The sequence below is a fragment of the Dipodomys merriami genome, unplaced genomic scaffold, assembly GCF_024711535.1.
Source record: "Dipodomys merriami isolate MVZ:Mamm:240054 unplaced genomic scaffold, mDipMer1.0.p SCAF_18, whole genome shotgun sequence".
NCBI classification, from domain to species: domain Eukaryota; kingdom Metazoa; phylum Chordata; class Mammalia; order Rodentia; family Heteromyidae; genus Dipodomys; species Dipodomys merriami.
This window is the reverse complement of record NW_027203159.1, coordinates 29769977-29779815: the sequence shown is the minus strand read 5'-3', so window position 1 is coordinate 29779815 and position 9839 is coordinate 29769977.

Here is a 9839-nt window from a genome sequence, read left to right as displayed (position 1 = left end):
CTTAACAGATATTTACCTAACATTTCACCCAGCAGCATCAGAATACACGTTCTTTTCAGCAGCACATGGAACGTTTTCGAAAATAGACCACATTTTAGGCCACAAAGCAAACTTGTCTAAATTTAGAAACATTGAAGTTATACCATGCATTCTCTCTGACAACAAGGGAATAACATTAGAACTCAACACCAAAAGCCACCAAAGAATGTCCGGTATCATATGGAGGCTGAACAAAACACTGTTGAATCATGAGTGGGTCATGGAAGAGATTAGAAAGGAAATTCAAATGTTCATGCTATTCAACAAAAATGAACACACAAATTACCAGCTCCTCTGGGACACAGCAAAGGCAGTACTCAGAGGCAAGTTTATAGCACTGAGCTACTACATCAACAAATTGGAGAGAAACTAACACATCCAAACCTCCATGAAAAAGAACAGCAAGATAAACCCCAATCCAGTAGACGGAAAGAAGTAATCAAAATTAAATCAGAATTAAATGAATTAGAATCCAAATAAACTTTAGAAAGAATCAACAAAACAAAGATTTCGTTTTTTGAAAAACTTAACAAAATTGACAGACCCTTAGCAAACCTTATCAGAAATAGGAGAGAACACACCCAAATTAATTAACTGAGAGATGAGAAAGGAAACATCACCATGGAAACAATCAAGATTCACAACATTATAAGGGAATACCTCTCAAAACTTTATGCTAATAAGTTTAATTCAGTTCTTTTTAAAAATACTTTTTTTTCTAAAAATTGTGTAGAGTGGGTTAGAATTACAGGATTAAGGTAATGAGTACATTTTTATCGAGCATTGTTACTTGCCCTATCTCCCCTCCTCGCCCACACCCTAAAATTGTGAAATTTAAAGTCTTGTACATCTCATCGTTACATCAACTAGTATTCTGTTTCAGCATTTTATTATTTCCCTTCCCTCCACAATGTAGAAAAAAATATATGTAAGAGGCAGGCCACTGTCAGCAAATACAATGAAAACAAGGATAAAATTTGGGGAAGTACATTGAAGAAAAACAAATCACATAGAAGTGTTTAGAATCATGAAAAACAATAGCAAGAAAGTAGAAATAAGTTGTGTCCCTAACTAGGGGTTCAATTCATTTAACATCTTCTTGTATGGTCATTTTTGCACTTGCTTAATTCTCATCAAATTACATGAAATAGAGTATGTACCAAAATCCAATACAGTGGCAACATTGTATAAAACATAAACTAAAGGAAAAAGGCATGTAAAGAGAAATAGATACACATAGCACATTTTAAAAAATCAAGAAAGTGAAACCAACTGCTTTTGTATTTCACTGCTTGTTTTGTTTAACCTAATATTCTATGGTCGTATGTATATTACTATTAAGCTATTGTGATCCTATTCTAGGCCTAAAATGGGCATATACAAGTTTTTAAAAATAAGAGAGTCTATGGAGTCTATGTTCGTTGGGTCTGGCACACTTTAATTCATGTTTGTTTGTTTTTTTACAATTTTTGCATTTCCTTACATAGGGCATTCTGCGAATCTTTCTAATGGAATGTAGAAATCTGAGGTGTTTATACCCCACATTTACGGATCCATTAATCTACATTCAGGTATCTGGAGTGGTTCCTGATTTTCCCTCTGCAATGAGCATAAGTTTGCCATTCTATTGGAATGTGGTGGAATTTCAATGTTGAATTCTTTGTCTTTTTTTTTTTTAATTGTCAGAGTTTTTGAGCATTTCTCTCTATGTCCTTTGGCCATTCTCAATTAGCCATCATTGAAGTCTCTCTTTAAATAGACTTCTTTCATAGAGCGGGCTTATAGTTCAGGATTCTTTGGGGCTGAACGATTTGACTTGTTGAATGTTGATTATATTTCAGCGCTAAGACACTTTTCTCTTTCTTAGCTAGTGATGATTTTCACCCAGTATTTTTGTCTTCCTTTTTTCCTACATAGGTATGTCCTTTGGTATAAAGAAGCTGGCAGGTTCAATTTATAGACTTTGTCTAACCTGTCTTTGGCTTGATGCATTTGTGCATCTGTAATGGAAAGTTTCCACCTGTTCTAAGAGACCTCGTATTTCTCTATTGTTTCGATTCTGCGTAATTTTTTTTAACCTAGAGGTCTGACTCCTTTGGAAAGTGTTATGACACACGGTGGTGTATAATCTAACTTTGTTATAGGCATTTAACGAACATTACAAGACTATTTATTGAATATTGCTATTTCCTTTCAATGCGTCTATCCTGCTTCTATTTAAACTTACCCAATGAAGTCATATTTTTTTCTTTAGCAGTGACTTTTAAAACATAGGTGCCCTACTTTCTCTTATTGTCTTAATTGGTGTATATCCAATTTCATCCTGGAGGAGGAATGCAAGTGCTTAATTGCTCGATATATAGAAACAAGAAGTTCGTGGTGAGCAAAATGAACTCCAAGGAACATAAGTTTTATCTTTGATGGTGTTTTTTGTTTTTTTTTTACAAAAAAACAACCACTATTTTTTTTCTTGCTTTATTTCCTTTCGTTTTCTTAGGATTTCTCTCTCCTTGTCACTATATTTGAGTTTGTAACCGGTGTATTGTAGAAACTTTAATTTGAATAGGGAAAAGAAGGGGAATCAAAATTTTTTCAAAGAGGAAAATGGGGGACCCACTGCCATAAAATTCTTTACAAGGCCACATGTAGAAAATTACCTTTACATCAGTTACATCAGGGAGTGATTTTAAGCTGAATAAACTGTAAGAAAAATGAGGAATAGGACATCATTTGAGAAGAAAAAGATTCACTGCCTTACCTTCATATTTATAATCCCTCTGTACATCACATTGACAATAAGTTTAACGAAAAAGAAGGGTATTGGTACATAAATTGATTTTAGTTGTCATAAGTTTACAAATGGATACGTATGTAGATTGGGTTGCAGAATATACACAGACATGTGTAGATAACCCTGTCCTCTTCACATCCCTACCAGACTAGAAAAGGCCCAGTTTTCCATGAGTATGCAGGTTCCAAACTGTCCTCCACAAATTAGTGTTTAATGCATTCCTGCTCCAACTATCTGAAGGAAAACCAAGAAACATTTAAAATTATACACTATTTGTAAATTGTGGCCATAATCAGAAATGCTCCCTTTTCAACACCATGATAAATATGAGCAACATTCACACATCTTTAAATTCTGCATCTGTACCCAAAAGATTCAACTCTATTTATTTCACAGGAGTCCTACCAATAAGTTTTCCTAAAGTATGTTTCAAAAACTATTCCATTTTGCAACAGAAAGGTTTTGGACCACACTGCCAAGTCCAGTATATATATGTAGGGCCTTATATATGTGGAGCAAATCCCACACGAGTTGAATATGAAGATAGCCATCAAATATTTTCCCATAATATTGTGTTACACTCGAGAGATACAGTCCACTCTTCTTGGAACACTTTGGAAATACATTGGGAAATTGCCAAAATATGCACACCCTCTCGCACTCAAAATGTCACACTTCTAGCACAACATCATGGCATTTTCACAAGTTGCAATTTGGCCCCTCAAAAGAATATGGTTTGAATAGTAGTTTGTGTATACATCCATGAATCTGTTTTTTCTGCCCCAGCTTTTAGGAGTAACTCCCAGAATACTTCTTTAGATGAGTTTACATGTGGAAATCATTGAGATGGACCAGAAGATTGTATAATAAGGAATATACTTCAGAATGTTGGTTGAAAATTCCCATTGAAATTTTAATGACCATTGTGTATGGAATATATAATTGGTGTAAGGTTTTTGTAAGAGGTCTAATGTCATTACAGTTTTGTTATGTGTTAAGCTCTGCAATTATAACAATGTATGAAATGGAAGATGATTTTCACAGGCAAACATTGACAGTGAAAAATGAAGTATGATTTATTCTACATTGGGAAAAAAATTAGATTTCGATTTGATTATTGAAGTTTCTATATTCGAACCTTACCATGTCTATGGGGAGAGGGACATGGTGAATTCCAAATCGGACATAAACACTAGGGTTTACTTATGGATTGAAGGTAAGGGGCAATAGGGAGTGACTAGGTAGTAGAAATCAAAATTAATTCATTTGGGTGAGTGAGATGTAGATGTTACAATGAGAAATGTTTTGAACTCATGGTTTGCTCATAGAATGACTCCTGCAAAGAAATGAAGAAAAAATATTATTTTACGTTCAATGGAAAATACTTGAATATATATTCCTGTATGCTCCATATGAAGAATAACTTCAATAGTTGTTGGAGAAATACTCAAAAACTAGTGAGAGCACATCCCCAGTTAGTTTCAAAAAATTTCATGGTTGCTTCCACTTCCATTTCTACAGAAATTTGATCATTGTAAACAAACCTCACAAATTACACGTGGACATGCTGTCTCAGAACATTCAAACTTCATCGAACATTTGAAGTGTAATGCTAATTATTTTATTACTTGAGTGATTATTGAACAGTTCATCAAAATTTTTCTAATACCACCAATTCAGGCTCACCCAGGTCTTCGCACAGTTTCTGAAACGGATGTCTTGTTAAATGTTCATGGATGTATCATGCTTCCAGGATAAAAGGAAGAAATAATTCATGTGATTGTATAGAAAACAAAATCCATAGTGTTTTTACTATACAATGTTATTGCAATGGATGTAAATCAACATGATAAATTGATCTCCATTTCAATAATTGTGAATATATGCATTCACAAAGAGTGATTGTTTCATGAGATGTAATCTACCAAAGGATACATGTTTTATGGTATGCAAGTAAAATATGAAGGGATACCATGCAAGTACCTACAGGTAAAATTACAAGAAATAATCCGTGGCTCAAACATATAAACAGCTTTTCCATTCTTATATGTGGACAAAACAAATGCTATTGTGAAGTCACAATCACATTGTGAAGTGGTATCAGGTAAATATATTCAGCAGTTTGTAAAAATAATTGACCTTTAAAAACGACATGCATGTCACCTCTCAGTATGAATACTGAAATATTGGATTTTCAAATGAACATAGAAAATTTCCATTGACTAAGGGTAACATTTCTACCTTAACATTGCTTACTCAAATAAATATGGTTCTGAGAGTTCTATGCCTGAAGGATACCAACATGGAGAATATATCACTGGGGTCAAGCCCAGGTAAGAGGTTTTAATGCCAACGGCCCAATCAAGGATTCAATACTTATTACCAAGAAGGAACATAAAAATCCTTGATAACCTGTGAATAATTTTATCATAATTGATTTAAATCAAAAGAAGGCAGGAGAAATTCCAAAAATCATAGAAATATGTCCTGTATCAATGTATGGGTGTTGAAACTGTAGGAACAACTGTACTCCTTTTAAGTTTGTACAAACACAGACACAAAACTTACACCTACATATGGACGGGCAACAGAAATATCTAATCACATACACAAATCAGCTCAAATATATATAATGAAAAACTAGGTTTGAATAAATCTTTGAGAAAAATCAGCAAGTAACATGGCCTCCTACTTTGTCAAAGATTCTCTCAGGGTCTTTAGTATGATCTACTTTTTAGATGCCAGAAAACTATGATTAAATAAGTAAGAAATACTATCATAAGGAAATAGAATTAATAATCCCTCGGGGTCACATTATGTGTTCTAATAACCAATGAAATAAATAAATATCACAGCCCCATCAAACATTTTTGTATGAAATTTGGAGAGAAAATACATGATAGTAAGTGGAGGGTGTTCATGAAATCGAAGTGGCTCTTATGTGGAAGGAAAAAAATCAGAGATTTCGGAAAAACCAGTAAATATGTGGCATTGTTGATGAATATGTCATTACGTTCCTGTCTTTGGTTAATCTTTTTGTTGGTCGCTGGCCTTCAACTTTGGGCTTGGGCAGAGTCACTTATTTCTTCACCACTCTAATGTTCTACCACTTGATCTACAGTGCCACTTCCATTTTTGAGATGGTTAATTTGTGATGAGAGTTGGAAAACTATTCCTGTTAGGCTACTTTGAAAACTGATTCTCAGATTTAATCGTTCTAAGTTTCGTAAGCGACCTATACTAGGCTTCTTCTTTTTTTTTTGTTATCCAAAATGTGCAAATGATTTTTGAGTTTGTATGATCCTAACAATCGTGCACACTGCAGGTCTATGAGTATCCATGGTTTTCCTTAAGGATAAGATTCTGTATAGTATTTGATTTTGAGGAGATGATTTCCAGAAATGAATCTGAAAAAAATTCTTCTCTTTATTAATTTGTAATTAGATCCTTATATGTGAAATGCATGACATGCTAGAATTAAAAACATTTTCACCTGGTTGGTCTCTTGTGATTTTCTACCCCAAATTAATTTCACATGACATAATCTTTTTTCCCTGCATTACAGTAGATGACAAACTCCCTAACCACAAGAATAAATGTATCCTGTTGTTCAATTACTATATTGATCTGTTCAGTTTGTAAACATGATGAGTTTAAGTCATTTCCATCATCTTCCTGAATTAGAAAATTGTCACCAGATGCAAACGTGAATTTATCTATTCCCATTACATTTCTACAGCACTTTTTCATTATATAAACTGCCCATTCATCCTTCACATAATATTGTACTACATTTGACATAGAACAGACGTTTGAATATACGTTCTTATTGTGCTTACTGCCTTTTGAGAGAAAAATATATGAGGCCCTCTTGTGATGACAGGCACACATAAATTCACCTAGGTCTAATGTTGAATAAGCTTGTTTTTTATGTACTGAACAAAAGAAAATACTTGACAATATCAATACAATTTGAATTTATTACCTCATTTATAAAAATCATGAGGTCACATATTTGCCAGGAAAACTAATTACATGATTTCGAGTTAAATAAATGCTTATGAAAAATTCCAAGCAAAACCATTACTGTTCAATTTTTCTTGTATTTTCCACCTTAGGATATCAGAGAGAAAACGTTTTCACATTCCATACAATAAAATGTACTATCTATATTGTGAATCTAGAAGGACGTTTATGCTAGCAATTACAATTCTTTAAACCATCTCATAAGTACTAAGAGAGCAAAACCTTTGTAATTACACATCTAATTTTGAATTTCGAATCTAAAACATGTCCAATATATTCAAAGTTTATTCAGGAATGAGAAATTTGAAATCCATGTACAAATTATTGTGTAAAAAATAGCTCTGAACACATTTTATTAAAATGTATCTTTGCAAAGTGCAAATTGTAAATCATCTCATGAATCTCAAATATGTTATACTAATTCATGGAGTAAATTTAAATCCTATAGTCAATCCTAAAATATTCATTAATCAATTTCAGTACAAAGACAGGGTAACCCACCAATCAGTCCGTATATTTAATAATTAACAGGTGAAGATACTGTCATTCACACTATCATAATTGATGTGATGAGTGAATCTTGAAACCAGGATATAAGGACAAAAACTATTGGTCCAACATAATAAGGTTATCTATGGCTTTACTTATTTAAATTAATTATAAGAGAATGAGAAGAAGATTCATATAATGTAATTCAGATATGATGTAAGTTGGGTGATTTTCTTCTTGGTTCTAGTGAAACTATCCTTGAATTTGGCACCAATCACAGGATCACCAGTCAAAGAGCAATACAATCTTTATTTGTACTGAGCAAAATACTAGGGTATATAGTTAGTTATTCATTTATCCTATTTCTTCACTTTGAATTTTGACAGGCAATAGTGTGTCATTAAAAAGCAGGATTTTCTTTACCTGTTGTCGGCAGAGTGTAGGATTGTGCCCCAAACAAAACTTGGGCTAGGATCTTTAATGGATTCTGCCAAAGTTAGAAATACATACTCGATTGAGGTGCTAGATTAGATGGGCTCTAACATTATATCATTATTGATATAGAAAAACAACAAGCTTAACAGCCTTGAGAGTCTTATGAGAAACATTTACCTGGATAATGAACATGGAAAAGAATGAGTTCTTAGCCAGGTGCAAAAACAAATCATGTAAATGTTTGACAAGGTTTTTAATCATTTATGAATGCATATGATCATATATGTTATTGATATTAGCAGAAAAGAAAATGCAAGTTGAACATTGATTTTAATTTCACTCCTAAAGGAAGAAATCATACAATATCATAAGGTAAGGTGTAATTCAATAATGGAAAATGCAGAAAAATCTCCAAGTTTTTTTGGGGTTGGGGAGGAATCCGTAAGTGGGGCCTGAACTCTAGGCCTGGGCGCTGTACCTTAGCTATTCAGTTCAAGGCTAGCGCTCTATCATTTGAGCTATAGCACCACTTCCAGCTTTTGTTTTCTGCTTATATGGTGCTGAGGAATTGAACCCAGAGACTCATGCATGCAAGGTAAGCCCTCTTCCACCGAGCCACCTTCCCAGCCCCCAAATCAACAAGCTTTGTACCTTTATCCCAGTCTCCTTCAGAGGAAACATATGTCCATGTATTTTTAGAACTCTTGTCTTGTTTCCCGTTCCATTTGATGTTATCTACATATAAACAGAAATCAACCATCTGAGTAGGTGAAAATGTATTAAATTGATTTAGTTTCTGTTTTCCTTTTAAGGCTTACCTACATCAACTACAAGAGTTTTGTCCATACAAGTTGCAATATGTTCACTGAGTTGATCTCGTGGAATCAGGTGGCGAGCATTAAAGGGACCAGTAGCCAATCTGGCAGCAATATCAGGGTGATTCTGTGTAACAAAAGTTCACATATAAAGAAATATTTTCAATTTTCCTCTTTATACATTTCTTTGGGCAGGATGCCTACCATGGGCTTGACACCACGGTATGGGTACTGTGCTAGTTCTCCCTGTTTTTTATAAATATTTTTATTGTAATGATACTGTACAGAAGAGTTAGAATTTTGTGAATAAGTACATTACCTACAGATCGTTGTTACTGCCTCCTTTATTGTCCCCTATGTTCCCTTCTTTCCCTATTATCCCAACTTCTGCTGCCCATTCTTAAACTCATAGATAAGGTTGTAAAGCTCATTTTCAACATAGCTTCTTGTATATATAATTGTTGAATGGGTCAACCCGTTTCCCAAAGCCTTATAGAGTTTCCTCAAAAGATTACATGTAGATCTCCTCTATTATCTGGCAATCCCACTTTTGTGCATTAACACGAATGATCATATACAAGACCATTTTATATCTACCACAATTGTTTACCATAGCTAAGATATCGGACCAACTCAGAAGTCCCTCAGAAGACGAATGGATTAAGAAAATATGGTAATTATATGTAAAATGGAATTCCATGCCTCCATCAGAAAGAATGATATTGCTCCATTTGTTAGTAAATGGTAAGATTCAGAAAAAAATATGTTAATTGAAGCAAGTCAGGCCCAAAGAAACATAGGTCCATTGTTTCCCTTAGTTAGTATAAGTAGTGTATGTTAAGGATAAGCAGAAATGTTCAAAAGTGATGTACATGGGACCATAAAAAATGCACTTTACAATTTCAGGAGGGGTGATGGGAAGTTGGGAGTGTAGTTGAGGAAGTTGGAGCGAGGGAATGGTAGAGGGAAACAAAGGAGGAGGCAAAAGTGCTTGATGTCTCCATCAGAATGAATGGTATTGGCAATTTTGTTAGCAAATCAGAAGACACGGAAAATTTATATCAAGTGAAGTAAGCCAGGCCCAAAGAAACATAGGTCCCATGTTTTCCTTATTTGCAAAGACTAGTATATGTCTGAGACCAGCAGTAAATATTATTAAAAAGGAATCCTAAGATATGGACAGAAGTGTATTTTTCTTTCTTGCTACAGTTCAAACATATTGCTTCAAAAGTACCACATGAGTT